This window comes from Entelurus aequoreus, linkage group LG07, assembly GCF_033978785.1.
Source record: "Entelurus aequoreus isolate RoL-2023_Sb linkage group LG07, RoL_Eaeq_v1.1, whole genome shotgun sequence".
Classification (NCBI taxonomy): domain Eukaryota; kingdom Metazoa; phylum Chordata; class Actinopteri; order Syngnathiformes; family Syngnathidae; genus Entelurus; species Entelurus aequoreus.
The window spans coordinates 41,881,089-41,907,285 of record NC_084737.1 but is presented as its reverse complement, the minus strand read 5'-3'; positions in this window follow the sequence as shown (position 1 = coordinate 41,907,285).

Genomic DNA, 26,197 nt, shown 5'->3' with positions numbered 1-26,197 from the left:
CGATGGAATGTTCCCTGTTCTCTTATCTGTCTTTGTGCTGGCCAAAGGCATACTATTTGGAGTGTAAGCTACAGTCAGAAAGTTCTTGCTGATGCAATTCATTGTGCAGAGCTTAGCCTTGTGCCTTCCTGAAGAAATTACATTGCTGTAAGTCTATGAGCCTGCCTGATAATTAAGCTGAGAAATGACATTTGGATGTTATATAAACGCCAAGTGAACATGTGTAAAAGGCAGGAATTTTAATTATGTAGTTAAAAACAATTTTGTTTAGCTTACATTTTTCATTCTTCTACAGCTTCAACATGTAATCACCAATGTAATCAAGTTTAGCATATAAAAAAGATAAGATAACACTTTCTTTATCATATGTAGTTTTATTCAATATATTTAATATAAAATATGTAAAAATATGGTTCCAGTTGGCTTTATCTGCTGAGAAACACAGACAAAATGGAGTGTTATTACTACTGAGAACTAGTGGTGTAACACTGGTAGAGACATCTAATTAGTTCAACTCACATCTGGTTTAGCTGAGGGGCGGCATGCTCTCTCCTGGACTCCACTCCACAGGTTGGTGCTGGCTTCATTTCCGAGGTCGTTTTAAGCAAAAGTATTTGGCTATATGAGCTATAAACTTCACGGATGATAGCCAGGGGTGTTCTCTAAATTTCCTGAAAAGCACAAGTTGATAGGACACTCGTAGCCACTATGGCGAGTGTTTGTTTGACTGAAGTGGCTGGCGAATTCTCAAAATGGCTTCTGTGTTGATTAGGAAAGTAAAGGATTGATTCCAAATGAACCAGTAGCATGTGATTGGACGAAAAAAATGTCAATCTTTCAGCCCTGGACACAATGCATGGTGAGGCCAGGCCTCCGTTGCCCACCCATTTTCAGTGATCTGGCCAATCACATATTGGCATGAAAAAGCATGCATTACATTGACTTCTATGAGAAGCTAATTTCCTAGGGGAGGCCTGGCCTCCCTTAATACAAACTGATAGGGAAATCTGGCCTGTTGCTTTACAATTGCAATATTGGGTTTTAGCCATGGGAACATTTAGATTTATGAACAAAACTAAAATAATATGAATATAAAAAATAAAAAATATGTTTTTTGTTAAAATAAATAAATAAAATAAATATATTTATTGTTTTTTTTAAATCTCTCTCTTCTCTCAAATTATTGGGGAGGCCAGGCCTCCTCCACCTCTGTGGAGGAGCCTCCACTGTATCCGAGGTGGTTTAAAATACAAATCTGTGATCTACAATAGAAAAAGGAGAGTGTGGAATCCAATGAGGCAGCTTGTACCTAAGTTACGGTCAGAGCGAAAAAAGATACGTCCATCGCTGCCTCTCAAGTCATTCACTGTAACGTTCCTCATCTACGAATCTTTCATCCTCGCTCAAATGAATGGGGTAATCATCACTTTCTCGGTCCGAATCTCTCTCGCTCCATTGTAAACAACAGGGAATTGTGAGGAATCCTATCTCCTGTGACGTCACGCTACTTCCGGTACAGGCAAGGCTTTTTTTTATCAGCGAGCAAAAGTTGCGAACTTTATCGTCGATTTTCTCTACTAAATCCTTTCAGCAAAAATATGGCAATATCGCGAAATGATCAAGTATGACACATAGAATGGATCTGCTATTCCCGTTTAAATAAATAAAAATAATTTCAGTAGGCCTTTGAATGAAAATATTATTATTTTTTATCTTACGGTATATCAAAAATAATTTAAGCGAAATTTAATTGAAATATTGTCGGTGTGGCCCTCCAGCAGTGCTCAGGTTGCTCATGCGGCCCCCGGTAAAAATTAATTGCCCACCCCTGGATTAGACAGAGAGACAAAAACAACAACAGTAGAGCAACATCAGCGAATACGACATGTACAAATATGATGGTAATAGTAATAGCAAATAAGCAGTTGGCGAAAATAAAAAATAATACAGAAATGACAATGAGCATTATTAAACTAAAAATGGAGCAATACAATTACCAATAGAAATAGCGCTATTGATAATGAACAATACCAATACTTTACCTTTATTATCAACAATACAGTTGTTCAAATGCAACAATACATGTACGTAATGATAACTTGAGATACGAAAGAATGCAGAAAAATGGAGGGGAAGAGATAGAAGCAACCTACATTAACCTTGTAGATTGTTATAGTAACAATAGGTTAAGCTTTGTCAGAGTGCCATGTGTTATACCCAGTTTACCCTAGGACAACAACATTAATATATGTTTGATGAAACGTGATTATGTGCATGAGTGTATGTGTGCATATGCTCTTGTATATGTACAGTATGTGTATATGTGTGTTTGTACAGTGAATGTATATGTATAGTATGTGTATGTGTGTGTTTGTACAGTGAATGCATATGTACAGGAAGTGTATACAGTATGTGTGTATGTACAGTGAATGTATATGTACAGTATGTGTATATGTGTTTGTACTGTGAGTGTATATGTACAGTATGTGTATATGTATTTTTGTACAGTGAATGTATATGTACAGTATGTGTAAGTGTATGTTTGTATAATGAATGTGCGTGTGGATGTACGAACTTTGAGTGTGTAAATATGTACTGTATTTGTATATGTATGTGGGAGCGTAGGTACCTATGTATGTCTGTATGTATGTATGTGAGTATATGTGAATTTGTATGTACAATACATTTGACTCCCAGTGTGTGTGGGAGCCAGAGTACGGCCCCAGCCTCCCCGAGAACCCAACCCACAAACAGTAGGTGTGGTGCCCAGGGAACCAGGGACCACCGCCCCCACGCAGCCAAGCCGGACAGCGACAGGAACCCCAGAGCCCGGCCCACCGCGCCGCCCACAAGGGCCAGCAGCAGGCCGCAGACAGAAGCACCCGGCAGAGGACAAGGCACGAGAAAAGCAGGAGACAGCCAGACCCCAAGCCAGCGAGAGACCACACCCCACACGGGCAGAAAGGTGGGACGCCCCGCCGGAGGGGCCCGGAGACCCCCCGTAACCGGACGGGAAGACCGCCCCCTCCCCACTGGCAACCGGGCCCCCACGAGCCCACCCCCCACCCCCGGAGAGCGCGGCGAGGCCAGCCCCCGGCCACCCCACCCAAGCCGGCCGCCACAGGACCACCCAGCACGGGGAAACGGGAACCACCCACACCACCCGCAGGGACCCCAACGATGGAGATGGAACAACCAACAACCGCCCCGCCGAGTCCCCCCCCTGAGGTAGGGGAAGAAAAAATAAAATAAAATAAAAAATAAAACTAATAAAATATATTAAAAAATAAATAAATAAATAAATAATTAAATATATATATTTTTTAAAAGAATTAAAAGAAGATCACAGACATGCTGACACATAAGGTCACTACCCCAACGACTGGCCGACTCACAGCACCTCGGAAAACCTTGCAGCACCAAGCTACCACAGTAGTCGCAGGGACTAGACCCAGCAGGCCCCAACCAAGACCAATCCAAGTCTAAGACTAGATCTGACCAATCTAAGTCTAAGACTAGATCTGACCAATCTAAGTCTATGAGCACAAACTGATGAAGCCTACTCGGATGAGCGGCGAAAGTCTTCCAAGACAAACCAAGCAGTCCAGTTGCGATCGATTGAATGCCCTGAGATGACAATGACCTGGATGAATGAATGAATGACAACCTTCATAGACAACAGCAAAGAGAGCACTTCCTGTGTTTGCTACCAGTAAAGATATACTTTATAAAAGCTTTGGAGTGTTATCATGTAGCACTATTGCTATTGTTGTATCTTTCAGCATGTTCTACCAAATTCAGAATAAACCTCACCCTCCATGGTGATGTTGTTGGGTCTTATGCTGTGTTCCATTTTAGGGCCATAGAGTATCGAGTTGGTAGCGTGTGGATTTTCATCGTTGATCAACTTTTCGGTTTTGTGCCACAAACTTTTACTATACAGGAGACTCATGATTTATAATTTAGCATTAACTTTTCTTAACTCAAAGGCAATACAGCAGCAACAAAAGAAATTCAAGCTCCTTCTACTTCTTCATCTTCTTAAATTTTTAGTATGGCGGGTCGCAACCATTGTTTTTAGCAGCTCAGTGGTTGGAAGAGCAGTGTGAGCAAGGCGATGTGTCACAACGCCAAAAAAGTATTACTTCAGTGTTATCTCTTAAAACAATGTTGCTATAGCTTGGGTAAAATAAAGGTCCATCCATCCATCCATCCATCCATCTTCTTCCGCTTATCCGAGGTCGGGTCGTGGGGGCAGCAGCCTAAGCAGGGAAGCCCAGACTTCCCTCTCCCCAGCCACTTCGTCCAGCTCTTCCCGGGGGATCCCGAGACATTCCCAGGCCAACCGGGAGACATAGTCTTCCCAACGTGTCATGGGTCTTCCCCGTGGCCTCCTACCGGTCGGACGTGCCCTAAACACCTCCCTAGGGAGGCGTTCGGGTGGCATCCTGACCAGATGCCCGAACCACCTCATCTGGCTCCTCTCAATGTGGAGGAGCAGCGGCTTTACTTTGAGCTCCCCCCGGATGACAGAGCTTCTCACCCTATCTCTAAGGGAGAGCCCCGCCACCAGGCGGAGGAAACTCATTTCGGCCGCTTGTACCCGTGATCTTGTCCTTTCGGTCATGACCCAAAGCTCATGACCAGAGGTGAGGATGGGAACGTAGATCGACCGGTAAATTGAGAGCTTTGCCTTCCGGCTCAGCTCCTTCTTCACCACAACGGATCGATACAGCGTCCGCATTACTGAAGACGCCGCACCGATCCGCCTGTCGATCTCACGATCCACTCTTCCCTCACTCGTGAACAAGACACTTGGGGCAAGATCTCCTCCCCAACCCGGAGATGGCACTCCACCCTTTTCCGGGCGAGAACCATGGACTCGGACTTGGAGGTGTTGATTCCCATCCCAGTAGCTTCACACTTAGTGAGAGCTGAAGATCCTGGCCAGATGAAGCCATCAGGACCACATCATCTGCAAAAAGCAGAGACCTAATCCTGCAGCCACCGAACCGGATCCCCTCAACGCCTTGACTGCGCCTAGATATTCTGTCCATAAAAGTTATGAACAGAATCGGTGACATAAGGCAGCCTTGGCGGAGTCCAACTTTCACTGGAAACGTGTTCGACTTACTGCCGGCAATGCGGACCAAGCTCTGACACTGATCATACAGGGATCGGACAGCCACAATCAGACAGTCCGATACCCCATACTCTCTGAGCACTCCCCACAGGATTTCCCGAGGGACACGGTCGAATGCCTTCTCCAAGTCCACAAAGCACATGTAAAATAAAGGTCACGACATGTAAATGGAGCATTGTTGGCGGTCTTTGGATTATTTTTTTAAAGAGCACTTTATCGGAAAATTAAAAATACTTGCATTGTTACCCGCCTGGTACTCACAGTCTGTGTTCTTGTCTCACATAAGAATTGTAGATAATGGGCAAAATTCCCAAAAAAAGTGACATTTTTCCTTTAAGCAGCAGTCCTGCTCACTAAAAGCCTGAAGAAAGGCTAGTGATAGCCCCTTTGACTTGGGAAACGTGTTATCGGCAGCAAACAGGTCTCATGACTCCCACACATTTAAAAATTCAAAATAAATTAATGTCCACAAGCTGACCCCCAGCAAAGAGAAGGAAACAAAGTATCTCTGCAGCTCCTGAATGAGAGCAACATCTCAGCAGCTGCCCATAATAGCATAAGTATACGTTTGTGATGCAATTTGTCTTGGTATCTTGACAAAAGGAGTAACATGTTGAAGAGGTTCATTTAGCCTACTAATGTGTATTTATAAGTGGTTGATTTATATAGCGCACACCAGGGGACACCGCCATCCCACCACTTCAGGTAGGATGGAACAATCCATATACACATCACAGATGACGTCAAGCTAACATCACGTGACACCTCTGATGAAGGCTGCAGAAGCAAGATAGCCGAAACTTGCCAGGTACAAAACTTTACCTTACTAGCCTATATAAATTAACCATTTATAAAAAAAAACAAGGAGTAGCAAGTGGCAAGTAAACGTAGCCTCCTATTTTGATTTGATTTGACGTGCTTTCAATTTGTCACTCCATCAATTTATTCCATGATGTTAGAGGAAAACAAATCAAATTATCTGGTTGATATGTCAAAATTGGACTAATTTTTTGCAATACACACAGCAAATTGACCAGATTGAACACATCTGCACATGCTCCCCAGTTCCTCTCACATGATTTGACCTGGAAGTAAACTATAAAAAGTCATTTTGTTTTGGGAGAACATGCAGTTCCCAAGTTGGATACCAAGCATCCAGTTGGTCATGTTTATAGTAGTCAATATAGCATATACCACCCGCTTGTTTTAAGAGGCGTCAATCAATCACATACAAAGAGATGAAACTTTGAGGTGGACCACAACCTGTTCCAGACTTTCAATTTGTTGATTTATTTCCCCAGACATACAGTATAAATGAAAATGCGATTGATCAATAGCACTGTCACCACCATAGTGTTTTTTTTGTTAATTGTACATGCAATTTCCTAATTAAAATGATGCATGTATCCATACAGGCAAAAAACTATTTAGTAAACTAACTCAGGTTTAGGTAATTATCACCTTACTGTGCTCCGTGTCCTCTGCAGGCTGAGAGATTTTTAACCAGGATGTTTAAGGTCTCACGCAGGAATGTGCTCCAGCTTTGAACCTAATTGGGTGCACACATACAGTTCTGCCTCAGTAAGTCCACGTGGATTTTGGAAGCTTGGCAATACTGAGGAGAAAGAGCGCTAGGGTAATGACGTAAGGTTCCAGGGTCACATTTACCTCGGAGTTACAGTTCTGGGCTGATAAAACCATGAGCAGTAGCAGGTCAAGGGAAGTAGTTGTTGAAACCCTGTTGCTGGGTGAGTCACAAGCTGTAAATAGTGTGGACAAGGGTGGAATATGTCAAGGCTATAGAAATCCCACCCACACATGCATCCAGGTGATATGTGTGGGTCATATTACTTACAAATTCCTTGTGACAGTCATAACTATAACAAGAGCTGCCCAAAAAGAAATTGTATCAGTGTTCAAGGAGGCCGAACAGCGGCAACAAAAGCTGCCTATTGTGTAGCTCAGCACATCCACCCACTCTTTGCTCCAAGGCTGTCTCCTCGACTTCGCTTTAGCTCAGGGACGCTCTGCGATACAGTGGGGTTCTCAGAGCAGCTCCTATGCCAAAGCCCTGTTATCCAAATCCGTCGGCACGGTCTCATTTACTAGATAAGGGTCTAATCTAGCGGGTGGCAAGGCAGGGGAGAGACCCGCTAATACAAGGACTCTCTTGTCGTTTGTGCACCATTCTCTACATTCCACAAATGTGTGCAGGCATGTGCAGGAAAACAAACCCTTGAGTTTATTTTCATCTTGTGCCCTCAGAATCACAATTAATGATGGATGTAAGCCGCGTTATATCTATTAGTTTATTTTGTGTGTTATGACAATTACATAAGAACTGATAAAGTTGACATTGGCATTTTCAGTGTGAGTTTTTCTGAAGACTTAATACATTCACTAATTTGGTAATGGTAGTGGTTTAACAAAGTTACTATAAGAAACATCACATGTTTACACTTTTAATCCAATACAACTTTGTTTGTAGAACACTTTAAAAATAACCAATGGACCAAAGTGTTGTAAAGAATAATGAAAAAACCCATACTAAAAGGCACAAAAACTAACAGAGACAATAAGATACATATGAAAAAACACCTATATTAAAATATGTATTTAAAAAATATTTTTAATATAAAAAATGAACACATATTTTGAATTAAGAATTTAATTTTCAAAATAAAATTGAGACATAAAATGTGGAATAAAGAATAACAACAGTAAAAATAAATAAAATGGAATTAATAAAGAACTAATCTAAAATGAACTAAAATACAATACTGCATGAGTAAGAATACGCTTATCATTGACAAAACATAAAACGTGTCAAAGGCCAAAGTACAGAGCGATTTTAAGAAGATATTTTAAGATTGACAGTGAAGAGGTCTGTTTTTAATTTTCAAAGCAAATCATTCCACTGTTTTGGGGCAACAACAGAGAATGTGCGAACATCTGAGCTTGCACAATTTAACATGTCTAAAAAGGAGTAGGAAGAAGCAGAACATATAATTCTCCACCTTTGTTTTGACTTAATACTTGAGTCTCATTTTTGGACTTACTTTATTTGTTTTTATTGTTTTTTTCAGTTTTCAATTTTAGAACTCCCTCACAGGGGAAAAAAAAACATTATCAGAGAACAACCAGTCTTCCGTAAATGAGAACAGAACAAATCTAAACGGGAACTCCATTCTCGCTTTTGGTGAGTAATACCTTTTTTTGAGCTCAATTCACCATGGCCGTGTCAGGTTTAATATACAACTAGCCCTAATCTGCACAGTTGTTCAGTAGCTATGTTGTGCATATGCTAGTTAACATCCAAGGTGAATGAATGTTGCTGAAAGAGTGCACATGATCAAAGGAATGACTAATTATTTCTATAATTAAACCAGGGCACAGAATCACACAACCGGCGAGCCGGCAAAATGCAGTCTGCGTCTCCATTATCAAAAAGTGTGCGTAGAAAGCTGTTGATTTGTGTCCCTTAATTAGAAGTTGCATATTTCAGCTTGTATTGCAGAAGCATGTCAAATATGATGGTGACCAAAAACTACAGTAACAAATGTTGTCACCATGCTAATGTAATCAAGTGCAAAAACACTGTGTTGTGTTCAAGTACATATCTTTCTATGTGTTTGCCAAAGTCGCAGCACTTTCAAGATCAGACGCTTTTTGAAAATGCTCTTCATGTAGCTGATGCCTGAGACTCAGACAAAGCTTTTCATGCTGGCCTAGGATAAGAAGTGATATCATTAGGCTCTGTTTGAGTTTCACACTTTTTTTGTTGTTTTTCAGGAAGCAAAAACCTTTTTCATGTTATTTTGGGAGATTCTACATTTGTCTATTTGTATTTGTTGTGTACTTCCTTTAAATGAATTGCCAACTCCTCCCACACGTTCCACCATTGTCAGATTGAGTTGCAGCCCACAGGCGCTTTCCCACCACAACACAAGAAATGAGACACGTATAATGGTGGATTACGTGTCTCTGCACCTCTGGGTGACACGGTATCATTTAGCCCCTTTAAAGATGCAGCCTGAAGGGGCACCTCTCTCATATCTGCAATGATCTCATCTGCTCGAGAAGTAGTCTTCTCTGTGAAATGTTAAAGTGGACATATGATTATTGTAATCTACATTTAACACAATTTCTTGTGGTCTAGGTAATACTCTATGTATTGGATATGCTTTGGTGTAAATTTTGCATGAATATTGCTCCATAGTCACATTTATAACCCGCTTTTTAAGTATGTCTGTTTGTGTGTGGAGGCACTCCCTTTAAATTACAAATGAACCCCTCCATGCCTGACCCTCTCTAAAAGTACCAGAACATATATTTTGAAAATGTGCACTGTTAAATATATATATATATATATATATATATATATATATATATATATATATATATATATATATATATATATATATATATATATATATATATATATATATATATATATATATATATTTATGAAATATATATTTATATATATATATATATATATATATATATATATATATATATATATATATATATATATATATATATATATATATATATATATATATATATATATATATATATATATATATATATATATATATATATCAGTGGCGTGCGGTGAGGTTAATGTCTGGTGAGGCACTGCATCATCACAGTCAGATTTACAAACATATGAACCCTAAATAGTATCTTATTCACCATGTGATTGGCAGCAGTTAACGGGTTATGTTTAAAAGCTCATACCAGCATTATTTACACATACAAACTAGCACACAAAAAAGCACATTTAATAAAAAAAAACATAATTATGGTCTTACTGTCATGTCTGTGATTATGTTTTGTTTTAGTCATGTTCGCATTTGGTTTTGGACTTTTTGTGCACTTTTATTTGTCACCATAGCAACCATTAGTTTCACCTGGTTCACATTGTCATGTTCACGGTTAGAGTCACGCACCTGTTTTCACTGATCACGTCACTATTTAAATCTGTCTGTTTCTGTTGTTCGTCCTGGCGTCCTCACACTATTTCATCACTCTGCTCCATGTCTTGTCACAGTTCTTTACCAAGTAAGTTTTGTTCATTTATGCCACAGTTAGTGTTTTTGTTTTATTGTTCATAGTTTTTGTGCCCACGTGCATGTCTTTTGTTTCATAGTCAAGTTTGTATTTCCGCCTTTGTGTGCGCCTTTTGTTTGCTTCCTTTTTTTGTAGTTTATTAGTGTTAAAAAAATAAATAATGTATTTAAATTCACGCCTTGCCCGCGCCAATTTTCCTTTGCCTTCCGGAGAAGCAAAACCCAAGAACCCAGTCATGACAGTAGGACGCCAGCAGAAGAGTTTCTCCGCAAAAAAATTGGACAATTTTGACGAGGCAACGTGGGAGGTCCTCCGCGCGATGGAGGAAGAGACGCTGCGTTATTCATCCGGTAAGCGCAGAGACCTGATGTGGGGGCCAGATGGAAATCTGGTGTCGTTGAGCTCCAGTTGGTCCGAGGACGGCGCTGCGTCACCGCAGTCCCGGAAGCGGCGCTCCAGACCAAGGACATCAGGGAAGGCGAGCGGATAGCATGCGGCCCTGCCGCATGCCCCTCCCACTCCGGACGGAAGCAGGTTGCTGCCAGCTCCACAGCTCCAAAATGACATCACAGAGCAGGATTTTTTTTTTCTGAACTCTTTTTCTTTTGATCATCCGCCTCCAACCAAAGACTCTAAAAACATGATAAGACATTACCAGGACATGTTTTTAGAAATCAGATCCTGTCAATCCAAGCCACCCAAATTCCATGCCCCGCCCCCCAGGATTCAAACCACGCCCAAGTCACACATTTTTTTTTCACCCACAAGATCCCAGGTACAAGAAGAAAGACTTTTTGGACAGTTTGGAGGGGAAGATTCGGCCCCCCTCCTGACCTCCCTCCACCCACCCCAAAAGACGGTTCCAGACCGCAGGGAGCGCGTCTGGTATCCGCTCCTTGAGGGGGGGGCTAGGGCTGGGAGCTGTTCAGGTGGGGTCGCTCATCGTCACGCCAAGCCACAGCCTCCAGCACGACCACCACCACCAGTCTTTCGTCACGCCAAGCCACAGCCTCCAGCACGACCACCACCACCACCAGTATTTCGTCACGCCAAGCCACAGCCTCCAGCACGACCACCACCACCAGTCTTTCGTCACGCCAAGCCACAGCCTCCAGCACGACCACCACCACCAGTCTTTCGGCCTGCTAAGCCGCAACCTCCGGTTCGGTCACCACCACCGGTTTTTCGGCCTGCCAAGCCGCAACCTCCAGCTAGGCCACCTCCACCTGCTCCACGCCCAGCTCCACGCCAAGATCCACCACGCCAAGCGCCACCAGTACCTGCTCCACGCCAGGCACCTGTCGCAGCTCCACGCCAAGTTCCGCTACCTGCTCCACGCCGCCAAGTGCCGCCAGTCGCAACTCCACGCCGCCAAGTGCCGCCAGTCGCAGCTCCACGACGCCAAGTGCCGCCAGTCGCAGCTCCACGACGCCAAGTGCCGCCAGTCGCAGCTCCACGACGCCTAGTGCCGCCAGTCGCAGCTCCACGACGCCTAGTGCCGCCGGTCGCAGCTCCACGACGCCTAGTGCCGCCAGTCGCAGCTCCACGCCGCCAAGTGCCGCCAGTCGCAGCTTCACAACGCCAAGTGCCGCCAGTCGCAGCTCCACGATGCCAAGTGCCGCCAGTCGCAGCTCCACGACGCCAAGTGCCGCCAGTCGCAGCTCCACGACGCCAAGTGCCGCCAGTCGCAGCTCCACGACGCCAAGTGCCGCCAGTCGCAGCTCCACGACGCCAAGTGCCGCCAGTCGTAGCTCCACGCCAAGACCCCTCAAGCCAAGACCAAGTCCAAGACCCCTCTAGCCAAGACCAAGTCCAAGACCCCTCACGCCAAGTCCAAGACCCCTCACGCCAAGTCCAAGACACACCACGCCAAGACCAAGTCCAAGACACACCACGCCAAGACCAAGACACACCACCCCAAGACACACCACCCAAAGACCAAGACTGCCAAGACCAAGACTGCCAAGACCACCAAGACTGCCAAGACCAAGACTGCCAAGACCAACACCAAGACCAACACCAAGACCCACGCTGCCAAGACCAAGACCCACGCTGCCAGGACACGCCACGCCAAGCTTTGTCGCCCGACGCACCACGCCAAGCTTCGTCATCTGCGACTGCCACGTCGACAAAGCGCCTGCCTTCTCGTCGGCCATGGATGTGGCCAGTCCATGGGCGTCCGCCACGCCAGGTACCCCGACCTCCTCGTCGGCCACGGATGTGGCCACTACCTGGTCGGCCGCCACGCCAAGTGCGCCCACCTCCTCGTCGGCCATGGATATGGCCATTCCCGGGTCGCCCACCTTGTCAGGTACAGCGGCGGTCTACGCGTCGCCGCCACCTGATCCTGCCCCGGTGGATTCGGGGACACCTGGTCTGGCGACCCACCGCCATGTCCCCCTCCCGCCCTCCCATGACTCTCGATCCTGCCTTGTTTTGTTTGTTTTGGACATCTGGGATCTGTCCGTAAGGGGGGGGCTCTGTCATGTCTGTGATTATGTTTTGTTTTAGTCATGTTCTGATTTGGTTTTGGACTTTTTCTGCACTTTTATTTGTCACCGTAGCAACCATTAGTTTCACCTGGTTCACATTGTCATGTCACGCACCTGTTCATGGTTAGAGTCACGCACCTGTTTTCACTGATCACGTCACTATTTAAATCTGTCTGTTTCTGTTGTTCGTCCTGGCGTCCTCACACTATTTCATCACTCTGCTCCATGTCTTGTCACAGTTCTTTACCAAGTAAGTTTTGTTCATTTATGCCACAGTTAGTGTTTTTGTTTTATTGTTCATAGTTTTTGTGCCCACGTGCATGTCTTTTGTTTCATAGTCAAGTTTGTATTTCCGCCTTTGTGTGCGCCTTTTGTTTGCTTCCTTTTTTTGTAGTTTATTAGTGTTAAAAAAATAAATAATGTATTTAAATTCACGCCTTGCCCGCGCCAATTTTCCTTTGCCTTCCGGAGAAGCAAAACCCAAGAACCCAGACATGACACTTACCTTTCTTGCTGGACATCCAGCCTTTGCGTGTGTACTACGCCGTTTGAAAAGAACGGGTCTTCTGTCCCAAAGTCAAAAGCAAACCTTTTAGCTCCGGCGTTGGTCTACCTCTAATTATCACCTCCTGCTTCGATTGAAAGTCCAGTTTAGAAAACTGTTTTATTTTACATATGTAATCCTCCATGTTTTTAATAAAAGTTCAGGTGAGAGGAAATAAAAAAACGCTGCACTTATTATTGCTAACTTTTTTCTTTTTTTTTTCTTCTGCGGCGAGGAATGATCTCTGGGATCACTTTTTTAAAAAAATTTTTTTATTTTTTTTATTTTTTATTTTTGGGATCACTACCGCCCTCTACCACCAGGAGGCCGGATTACTGCGAGCCTCAGACAGTACGTCTTTGGCAGCAGTTTTATGAATGCTCAGCTGAAGAAATACGTTACACACATACAGTTGTTGACAAAATACACTGTACATTATATACCTCAGCTAACTAAACTATGGTTTAGTTAGCTGATATAGTTCATATAGCAATACAGTCTCACTGCACAGCAGCTCAGAAGTTAGCCAAGTCATTGTGCACATTCCATGTTGAGGCACAAGTCAGTGACGTGCCTCAACTGGCTGCTGATCACCGCACCGTCTCTTCTCAGTATTTGAACGGCAAATGTGAAAATAAAAATAAAAATAATGTAAAACTGGTGAAGTTAAATGGAAAATAACTTTAGTATAATCACTGGATACATATAACAATTTAAAAAAAATTTTTTCTTTTTAAATTTTTTTTTCTATATATATATATATATATATATATATATATATATATATATATATATATATATATATATATATATATATATATATATATATATATATATATATATATATATATATATATATATATATATATATATATATATATATATATATATATATATATATATATATATATATATATATATATATAGTCGTGATCAAAAGTTTACATACACTTGTAAAGAACATAATGTCATGGCTGTCTTGAGTTTCCAATAATTTCTACAACTCTTATTTTTTTGTGATAGAGTGATTGGAGCACATACTTGTTTGTCACATTCATGAAGTTTGGTTATTTTATGAATTTATTATGGGTCTACTGAAAATGTGACCAAATCTGCTGGGTCAAAAGTATACATACAGTAATGTTAATATTTGGTTACATGTCCCTTGGCAAGTTTCACTGCACTAAAGTCCTTTTGGTAGCCATCCACAAGCTTCTGGCAAGCTTCTGGTTGAGTTTTTGACCACTCCTATGAAACAGCTCAATTGTTGTTTCATCTGACATCACATGGACAAAGATAAGACCTTCTGGAGGAAAGTTCTGTGGTCAGATGAAACAAAAATGTAGCTGTTTGGCCACAATACCCAGCAATATGTTTGGAGTAGGAAAGGATGAGGCCTTTAATCCCAGGAACACCATCCCTACTGTCAAGCATGGTGGTGGTAGTATTATGCTCTGGGCCAATGGAACTGGTGCTTTAAATGGGACAATGAAAAAGGAGGATTACCTCCAAATTCTTCAGGACAACCTAAAATCATCAGCCCGGAAGTTGGGTCTTGGGCGCAGTTCGGTCTTCCAACAGGACAATGCTCACAATGCAATCACTGCTATTTTTGTTTCAGTCACGGTTGAAAATAATCTTCATAAACATTACACAATGGCATCTTAACTTCAGAGTGCCCAAACTTAAGAGTGTGTTGAGATAAGAGCTGTCTTTCTTCTTTAAGTTGCCAGCAACTGGGTTAAAATCATTCCACCATTAGTTGCTATAGCAAATGTCAGAGTGAACCCCGTAATATCCGCCCAAAATATCTGGTCTTACTCGCTAGCATTAGCCTATAGTTAGGGGTCGACAGACATTTGTGTTTCCTAGTATGGGAAGGAAGAAAGTGGGTGTGTTGTGATAGTCATTGAAATAAATAAAATAAATCACCAAAATTTGACCGAGCGTTTCGCCAACTCAGCAAAACAATTTGAGCGTACCACTGCACGTCTGCACCATACTGAAGCAGAATGAGTCTGCCAAAAATGTTATAATATCTAAACAGTGGATATTTACAGTATGCATGAAAATTCGGAAAAGTAAAGTGAATTATATTTATATAGTACTTTTCTCTAGTGACTCAAAGTGCTTTTACATAGTGAAACTCAATATTTAAGTTACATTTACACCAGTGTGGGTGGCACTGGGAGCAGGTGGGTAAAGCGTCTTGTCCAAGGACACAACGGCACTGACCAGGATGGTGAAAGCGGGGAACGAACCTGCAACCCTCAAGTTGCTGGCACGGCCACGCTACCAACCAAGCTATACCGCCCCATAAAAAAAAAAGCTGCTGATGGTGTGTTTGATGGCGAAACGGCTGGAAGGAAATATCGTAGAAGTCCACTCTCCAAGGTAAATGCTGTACATTATTATTACATTACCTCATTAGACTTAGACTTAGACAAACTTTAATGATCCACAAGGGAAATTGTTCCACACAGTAGCTCAGTTACAATGATGGAAAGTGTAAGGATGGAAAGGACAATGCAGGTATAAATAGACTAAAAATAGCGATATAAAATATAACATATGTACGTAATATTTACGTAATATATGTACAGTATATATATATATACTGATATATTATATTATATTATGTCTATAACATAAGTAAAACTACTGTAGATTTAGTAGTACATTCTATTTCATTGTTTTTATTCAATACGGTATTTCTTATTTAAAAGTGTGTCTGTCATGATCCGTGGTCCGGATCATGTTTTTGTGTTTTCTGTTAGTTTTGGACTCCTTTTGTTATTACTTGTGCACCTGTGAGTTTGTTTCGTCACCATGGTTACTTATTATTTTCACCTGTCGCTTGTGTTCCCGACGCGCACCTGTTTGTCATCACTGACACTATTTAAGCCTGCCTTTCTGTTCACTCGTCCTGTCCTCCTTGTTTGCGGTAAGCAACAGTCACGTTTTTGTATTTCATGTTCCAGACTCTTGTGCTAAGTGTTAGCCTTAACTTCCCGTGCGTTCGGCACGCTTTTCTTTTGTTTGTTTTCCGTCTTGCTGTATTGTATGATTTATAATTAATAAATCATCTCCTACCTTTACGTTTTCGTCCGGAGTTGTCCGTGTTGCATTGGAGGAACGATCCCGCACAAAGATGCGACCCCCACGTGACAGTGTCTTTCTTTTTCAAAGGCATATGTTACAGGTTATAATTGTGCTGTTTTAGGGGGGAAATTTAGAATGATTTAAATTAATTTCTGTGGGAGAAGTTGATTTTAGATACAAGTGAGCTACATCACAGAACCAATTCAACTCATAACTTTAGGTACTACTGTATAGTTTCACCGGTCACAACATAAGCTCCACCTTGTGAGGCGCACAATGCCGCATAAATAAGAAAACACTGTATTTACCAGAATTTATGTCACTGCATGTCGCACGTCAGTGTTATTATGCACATGCCACAATTAGATATATAAAAAAAAAACCTAATCCTGCAATTCCTACCTTCTTTTGTATTTCCTTAAACCATTTTCTTCTGAGATTAGCGGCTAATTCAACTTTGTATTATTCCATGCTGACAAAACAGCCCTGTGTAAAATAAACAATGAAGTATTTATTTCAAAGACATCAGAGCAGGCGAGAATGCATGAGACGAGAAGGAATAACACAGAAGCTGCAATTTTCAACTGTCTTGGCTCAAGATGAGGTTGGCCGACTGCAGATATGACCACAATGTCAATCTGTGATGTCACAAATAGCCTACTGTTAAAAAAGTATCCAAAAGACAGCGTTCAAAGACATCCAAAACTGCATGCAAACTCACGCCTAACAACATGAACTTTATGATTTGATGCTTTTGGCATTGTTTAACATGAGTATCCAACATTTTAAGAACATGTATAAGTCAGAAAGGAAGAAAATATTATTTGGTCCCCTTTAAACAGTCACACTCAGTGTTGCTACATTGTTGTTTTTTAAAGCACATATAAGAAGTTGCATGAATTGTTATTTAACATATATGTTCGGAACATACCTATTTGTACACAGGAGCAGGAGGCATGTTATTCTAAATGAAACAACTCTGAAATGTATATTTTTCCTAAAACTGCAGAGGGTGTTGCAAAACCAAACTGGTTTAAAAATTGCTTCTCACAGCTTAATTTAAGGACTTTATATGTGCCTTTTGAGAAGCTAATAGAGTTACAGGGTTGTAGATAAAAATCCATACAGCAGACTCTTAGCTAAGTTATAATTAAGTGTTTATGTTTTTATTTGATTTAGACCAAGACATCAGCAAAATAAGGATAATTTGTGGTATTTGTCAACCTAACATGTATGCTCACACCTCATGGGTTACAAGTTTTGTATATATTTCAGTAGTCTGTTTCTTTTGTGTGCAAAGTGTTAGTAAACATAAGCAGTAATCATGCAGGCTTCTGCATGTTTGCTAAAGAATACACCTATGAGAGTATGGTACAAAAGTAGTTGTATTTCACGCTGCAGTCCATATTTTACAGTCTGGTTTTGTACCGACTTATCCAAGAACTTAGTAGCTCCGTAACCACTACTGTACATCATCGCTGTCATCAGAAATCAGATGTTGTGAGAGAGATTACATTGGCAAGCTGGTATGTACGAGTGTAATCTTTTCATATTTTTCAACTTGTCACACATCACTTTAGGGCTCTGTGAGGAGGGAAACAAACCTGGTGAAAGATATGTGAGCAAGTAAACAGAGGTGAAAAGAAAAAAATATTTACTATGAATGAACAGATTTTTTTAAAAACCTCAAACATCAATTTCATATTATAGAGTCTTGTTTTTTTTTTTTCCTCAGTTGAATTTGGCTTAAGGCCAAATGAAACAGTACCCACCAAGTCCAGCAGATGATCCCATCTTAAAACTCATTTGTATACTCTAGCCTTTAAAAAGACCCCCCTTTTAGACCAGTTGATCTGCCGTTACTTTTCTGCTCTGCCCCCTTCTCCTTCGTGGAGGGGTGGGGGCACAGATTCGGTGACCACAGATGACGCGCTAGCTGTCCAAAGTTGGGACCCAGGGTGGACCTGAGATGATCTCCTGCTGGCCCAACTATGGACTGGACTCTCACACTATTAACTAGATCAACTATGGACTGGACTCTCACAATATTGTGCTAGATCCACTTGACGTCCATTGCACCAATCGCCCAGGAGGGGGGTCCCCACATCTGCGGTCCCCTCCAAGGTTTCTCATTGTCATCCCATTGGAATGAGTTTTTTCTTGCCCTGATGTGGGATCTGAGTCGAGGATGTTGTTGTGGCTTGTGCAGCCCTTTGAGACACTCGTGATTTAGGGCTATATAAGTAAACTTTGAAAGATTCATTGATGATACTGTGGTGAAAAAAGTCAATGCGCTCACAGAGAAGCGAGAGTGACCGTGGAGATGATCATGGACTTCAGGAAAGTCACAGCCCCACCATCCCCCCTCACCCTGATGGACTCTCCCACCCCTGTCTCCTCTGTGGATTCCTTCCATTTCCTGGGCACCACCATCACCCAGGACCTCAAGTGGGAGCTGACCATCAGCTCCCTCATCAAGAACGCCCAGCAGAGCATGTACTTCCTGCGGCAGCTGAGGAAACTTAGGGTGCCGACCGAGATGCTGGTGCAGTTCTACTCGGCCATCATCGAGTCCATCCTCACCTCCTCCATCACTGTGTGGTTCCCCAGCACCACAGTCCGGGACAAGCATCGACGGCAGTGCATCGTACGTGCTGCTGAGAAGGTTATTGGCTGCAGGCTCCAATCCCTCCAGGACCTGTTCTCCTTTAGGACGAGGAGCCGTGTGGGTCGGATCACAGCTGACTCTTCTCAACCTGGACACAAACTATTCTCCCTTCTCCCCCCAGGCAGGAGACTACGGTCCATCCAGACCCACAACTTCCGCTACCTGAACAGTTTTTTTCCCCTCGGCCATCAGACACATGAACAATAATAAGATCTGATAGCTCAGTTACTGCTCATTTGTATTACCTATTCTGTGTTATATGTGTTGTATGTTGCACGATTGCGGAAAGAAAAATTCCTAGTTTGTGAACCCCTTCTCAAACAATGGCAATAAAACTATTCTGATTCTGATTTTGATTCTAATTCTGATTCCATTTAACTCTCGACCCTTTTTCTTTATTTTTCAGCACCAGTATGAGGTTTTAGATTTTCTTTCTCTAAAGTGTAATTTATTGACTTTTATAAAGCGAATTAAAGCACTCAAAGAAGTTGCGAAATTTACACTATAAAAGTGTAAATATAATACTGTACAATACAAAATTGAAAATATAACATACATGTAGTTGATGGCTTCATACATGTTTAATTTTTTAAATGCACATTCCAAACAGGCACTAACATTACAGTAGGAAATTATGATTGCACGTTGACAATTATTACAGCATTTGCAGTCATCATAGCACAGAACATTACAGGTGATTATGGAAGCACACTCTGTCGCATAGATTTTTTTGAACACAGAAACCAAGTTAGTTCTCGGCATGGCCGTAACTATCATTAAGAGCACTGAGGTCATTGTCCTCTGTATTTTTTTAAAGAATACATATTTTTCGAATGAAATTGTCACGGCCCGGGCGCATTCCAGTGCGCATTCATGTGTGCGCTGCGCTGAGCGCACCTCCAAGCGCGCTCCTGCGCACGCTCCTGCGCACGCTCCTGCGCACGCCACTACTGCTGCAGCCAGCGGCTGGAATCAATCAGCAATCTGCACACCTGTCGCTGATGAGCTGCCTGGGCCAGTACAAACATGCGTTCTGGACCAGAACGTAGCGACCTGTTCCAGTACAGTAAGCCGACAATCTCTAGCTCTATGCACACTCTCTCTCTCTCTGTTTCTTCCCCTCTGTGTTCATTTGTCTCGAGTCCCTTGTCGTCATCCAGCAGAATTTCATCGTTCCCGCGTCACGAGCTGTGTGTCTCGTCTATCCGTATTCCCTCTGGTTCGCTGGCTGCCTCTTGGATCTCGACCTCCCCTCTGGACACGGACTTTGACGCCTCGCTCCTGCCCTTGACCTCACACCTGCTCACGGACCTCCGAGCTTGCCTCGCCCCTTTGGACTTCCGCACCTCGCTCAACACTTCTGGTAAAACTCTACAGATGTGAATTAGTGTGAAGTGAATTACATTTATATAGTGCTTTTTCTCAATTGACTCAAAGCGCTTTACATTGTGAAACCCAATATCTAAGTTACCGTACATTTAAACCAGTGTGGGTGGCACTGGGAGCAGGTGGGTAAAGTGTCTTGCCCAAGGACACAACGGCAGTGACTAGGATGGCGGAAGTAGGGATCGAACCTGCAACCCTCAAGTTGCTGGCACGGCCACTCTACCAACCGAGCTATACCGTCCCGACCGTACAGATACTCGCTACACATGGTCGCACACATACACATTTTGGTTTAGTTACACGCCTCATTGCATATTGTATATATACAATAAATAGAGCTAAAACGACGTCCTGCATTCTGCGCCGTCTTTTTCCCCCCGTCTCGTAACAGAAACAAAGTATTTGTTTTCCGTCAGCCTACCCCAGGGCAGCTGTGGCTATGAAAGTAGCTTACCACCACCAGGTGTGAATGAATGATGGGTTCTACATGTAAAGCGACTTTGGGTACTTAGAAAAGCGCTATATAAATCCCAGGTATTATTATTATTATTATTATTATAATGAGAACACTCCATGTTTAAAACAAAAGAGGGGTTTTAATTTCTACAAAAAGTAAGTGAAAGGAGACAACTGCAGGTATGACACTCCCACTTCATGGAGTTTGCGGTATTGTTTTTCAGGATAGAGGTGGGATTTATGGCTTTTTGAAAGGAGCTGTCTCTTTAGGGGCCCTTCTTCTGAGAGGGCCATTTAAAAACTGGCTCATTGTTATAGTTCTTATAGTTATTTGTTATCAAGAAAACAATCAATTTCAGCAATTATAAGAGAAGATGTACATCAGAATAATTTAAATTTACCGAAATGTTACACAATTACTACTACTACTGTATTCTATAACATTGGCTCTAATTGTTGTTGATGTATTTTTATTGTAAACATTCCATAAGTTGGTATCCCCATGCTTTGACAGTGACATCACTATTTTGAAATTTCTGTCATCTAAAAAATATTGTAGCGCAATAGCATTTTATTCACAAAAAGATACACAAATAATAGGTAAGAATAAAATGGATTTATGTATGGAATAAAAATTATGACATAGTAAAAATGTAAATACATAATTGTATACGTGTGTACGCTCAAACTACTTTACATATCAGAAACATTAATTAAAAATGTGAATCCAAATAAAACAAATAAATAGAAAAATTATACATAATTTTTTTTTATTTTCTAAAAAAAAAAAAATCCAAGGCTGTTGTTTTCTTTGACAAGTTTTAATTCGTCCAGTTGCCAGTCGGGCGCTTTATCTGCATGTGCATACAAAAACGGCTCCCAAACAAACAACTCACAACTACGAATTGGTGCTCATTGTTCACCGGTATCCTGTCACCTCCAAAGACATACACCTGGGTATAGGTTGATTGGCAACACAAAAATTGGACCTATTGTGTGAATGTGAGTGTGAATGTACAGTATGTTTGTCTATCTGTGTTGGCCCTGCGATAAAATGGCGACTTGTCTAGGGTATACCCTGCCTTCCGCCCGAGTGCAGCTGGGATAGGCTCCAGCCCCCAGCCACCCCAAATGGGACAAGCCATTGAAAATGGATGGATAGATGGACAATCGGGCGGGCAATGCCAATGCTTTATCTGCATGTGCATAAAAAAAACCCTCCCAAACGAACAGCTCAAAACTGCAAATTGGTTTCTTATTGTTTACTTAAAAGAGCTGCTCAAAAAACTAAATTTTGTTTCGCGAATGTCAAATCTCCAATTGAGGACACTTTGGAGTGTTTTAGCTTTCAGGTAAGACTACTTAATCACTACATTTGTAATGTCTGTAAATTTGTACAAAACACTGTTTTCTGCTACTTTAAAAGGGACCCATTATGCAAAACCAACTTTTCTGCCACAATTGGGTCACATGATAGAGATGGTTGTGGTCCACGATGCAGAAGATAGCTGGAGACAACGTGCGGGTACAAGGTATTTAATACAACCAAAGACACAAAAAGACTAAGGCCCTTAGTGCAGCGAAGTGCAAGCAAACAAACATTAATGCATTTGGGAATGCACAAAAAAACCTAAGACTACATGGGAACAAACTTATTCGGAAGCCCGACCCAGACCGCAGCACCAGCTGGACTTAAATAGCGAAGACTAAACTCAAAACAGGTGCGCTGGGAGACAAATTAAAGCCTCTACACTCAAAAAGGAAGTGAACTACAAAATAAGTGCGCAGGACAGGAACTCAACATTAAAACACTGACCAAATAAGGCACGGTCTAGTGTAACCAGCCATGACAGAATGCCACCTCAACAAAACGGATTCCAAATGTTTAAGAAAAAACAGAAAAAGTCCAAAGTCAAGGGAGGGAAGGAGGACAAGGCGATAGGTTGCCTGGACCATGTGACGCTTCTCAGCGGGGAAGAGTCAGATGGCGGCGGAGAGTAGACCGCCGGTACAGCTGGTGAGGCGGGCGCCTCCGGAGCGACCACATTCATGGCCAATAAGGAGGCGGATGTGAGCGGTGCACCAGCAGCCATAAAGGTCCATGCCCGAGTCTTGAGCATTGCTGCTGATGGCGCGGAGGGCATCCATGGAACGGCCACGTTCTGAGCCGACAAGGAGGCCATGTGCAGGTGCCAGTCGGGCGCATCCACAGCAAGCGAGGAGATCGAGGTGCAGCAGGCTGCTGGGCTGGAGGTCGAGCTGCAGAAGGCTGCTGGGTTTGTTGTGTTGTCGGTTGACCCACTCAAGGAGGGGCTGGGGGCGAGGCATGAAGGCCGCGTCTGCAGACCCGCTTGAGATGAGGAGGATGGCGTCTGCAGACGAGGAGGGTGGGGTGCCGTCTGCAGGCCCACTGGGGTTGCTGTATTGGGGCGGCTGGCAGCAGGACGTTGTTGACGAAGCTGTGCCTTCTCAGACGCACAGCTACCAGCATTAATCCCCCCCCCCCCCCCCCCCCCCCAGGAAGCGGATTCAAGACGCTGTCTCTGGTTTGACCCACAACGTTAGCAAGAACAGAAGCCAAAGGGGGGCGAGCTTTGGGAGGCCAAGATGCTAGTATTGGTGTGAAAACAGGAACAGGAGGTTGCAGAAGAGTGAATAGAGGACGTGCAGGAGCCTGAGTTTTCGTGAGATAGCTTCAGCTTTGGGAAGCTGGAAAGTCACTGTGTGAGCAGCTTGAAGCTTAAATGGATGGGGTTGACTAACTGTTTTAGCCCTTGAAAAAATGTCCATGCATGTAGCCTCCACCAGTGTGTCTGCATGAGCCAGAGATGAAACGTCTGTAGTTAACCCGTCACCTGGTGGGGGTGTGGCTTTCTTGCACGTGCTTTGAGCGCTGGTGGCGTGACGTCATCTGACTCTTCAGACTACAGACAACATTGGCTAATAACCCAAGCCGTGAATAGAGAGGCAAAGTGGTCAATGGGGTTCGCGTATTCAACCACCTGTTGGAGAGCAAGGGTGCAGCGCTTGAGCACCCTGTAGCAGAGGAGGTTGAGTGGGCTGTGCGTTGTGACTGTGACAGTGACAGCGACGACGTGCCGGCTCGTTAGTCGGCCAAAAAGTACCATTAAAGAAAGGATGATTCTCTGGGCCCCATGCCATAAAATCCTTCAGTAAGTCTTTTAATGCCTCCATTTCTTCCTGAATCAACCTCTCAAACTTCTCTTCCGGGTATTCCTCGGCGGGCTCTGCGGTCCACTTGTCTGTCTTGGTCGGGAGATTCTGTCATGCTTGGGTTGCATGATAGCGATGATTGTGGTCCACGATGCAGAAGTTATCTGCAGACAGCGTGCGGGTACAAGGTATACTGAACAAAAATATAAACACAACACTTTTGTTTTGGCTCTCAATTTTCATGAGTTGAACTCAAAGATCTAAAACTTTTACTATACACACAAAATACCTATTGCTCTTAAATATTGTTCACAAATCTGTCTAAATCTGGGTTAGTGATCAGTTCTTCTTTGCCAAAAAACTCCATCCCACCTCACAGATGTGGCATATCAAGATGCTGATTAAACAACATGATTATTGCACAGGTGGGCCTTAGGCTGCCCACATTAAAAGGACACCCTAAAATGGGCAGTTTTGCTTCATTTGGGTTCTCTGGGGGGGTCAGAAAAGAAGTCAGTGTTTGGTGTGACCACCATTTGCCTCAAGCAGTGCAACACATCTCCTTTGCATATAATTGATCAGGTTGTTGATTGTGGCCTGTGGAATGTTGGTCCACTCCTCTTGAATGGCTGTGTGAAGTTGCTGGATATTGGCAGGAACTGGAATACGCTGTTGTATATGCCAATCCACAGCATCCCAAACATGCTCAATGGGTGACATGTCCGGTGAGTATGCTGGCCATTCAAGAACGGGGATGTTTTCAGCTTCCAGAAATTGTGTACAGATCCTTGCAACATAGGGCCGTGCATTGTCATGCTGCAACATTAGGCGATGGTCATGGGTGAATGGCTCAACAATGGGCCTGAGGATCTCGTCACGGTATCTCTGTGCATTCAAAATACCGTCAATAAAATGCACTTGCATTTGTTGTCCATAACATACGACAACCTCACCCCTACCATGGGCTACTCAATTCAGAACGTTGACATCAGCATTGCTCTCCCACAAGACGCCTAACACGATGTCTGCCATCTGCTCTGAACAGTGAAAACCGGTGCTCATCTGTGAAGAGAACACCTCTCCAACGTGCCATCAAATGTGAGCATTTGCCCACTCAAGTTGGTTACATCGACTAACTGCAGTCAGATCAAGACCCCGATGAGGACGACGAGCATGCAAATGAACTTCCCTGAAACGGTTTCTCACAGTTTGTGCAGAAATTATCTGGTTATGCAAACCAATTGTTGCAGCAGCTGTCCAGGTAGCTGTTCTCAGACAATCATGGAGGTGCACGGGCTGGATGTGGAAGTCCTGGACTGGATGTGGAAGTCATGGCTGGTGTGGTTACACGTGGTCTGCGGTTGTTAGGCCGGTTGGATGTACTGCCAAATTATCTGAAACTCCTTTGAAGACAGCTTATGGAAGAGAAATGAACATTCAATTCACGGGCAACAGCATTACACCAGTCAGCATTCCAACTTGTTTGGCATTGTGCTGTGTGATTAAACTGCACATTTCAGTGGCCTGTTATTGTGTGAAATAACCATGATTTTTAATCAGCAACTTGATATCCTGTGAGGTGGGAAATGCTCATTAACACAGATTTAGACAGGTTTGTGAACAATATTTGAGAGGAACAGGTATGTTGTGTATATAGTAAAAGTTTTAGATCTTTGAGTTGAACTAATGATAAATGTGAGCAAAAACAAAAGTGTTGTGTTTATATTTTTGTTCAGTGTATTTAATACAACCAAAGAAGAAAAAAACACTCAGGCACTTGTGAAGCTAAGTGCACGCCAAACAAACACTACTGAGGCTACATGGGAACAACTTACTCGGATGCCTTAAATAAGACAACAGCCTTCAACATCATACAGCTGTATAATAATCTCCCGACCAAGATAGCAGCAAATTGTGGGATTCCAGGCACATGGCTAATTTCAATATGATTTGCGTTTAAACATGTGCGCTCAATTTGTCATTGATTGGGATGTAAAAAAAGAAATGTGCTTGGATTAGTGCGTGCGTACACTTTAATACAGCTGAAACCTTTTGTGAGTATGTCGTTTACTGGTTAGGAGCGTACACCAAATTTGAATAGGAAATCCACCAACTCTTAATACATGATGCCCTCCCCCTCCTCAAATTGATGTCTC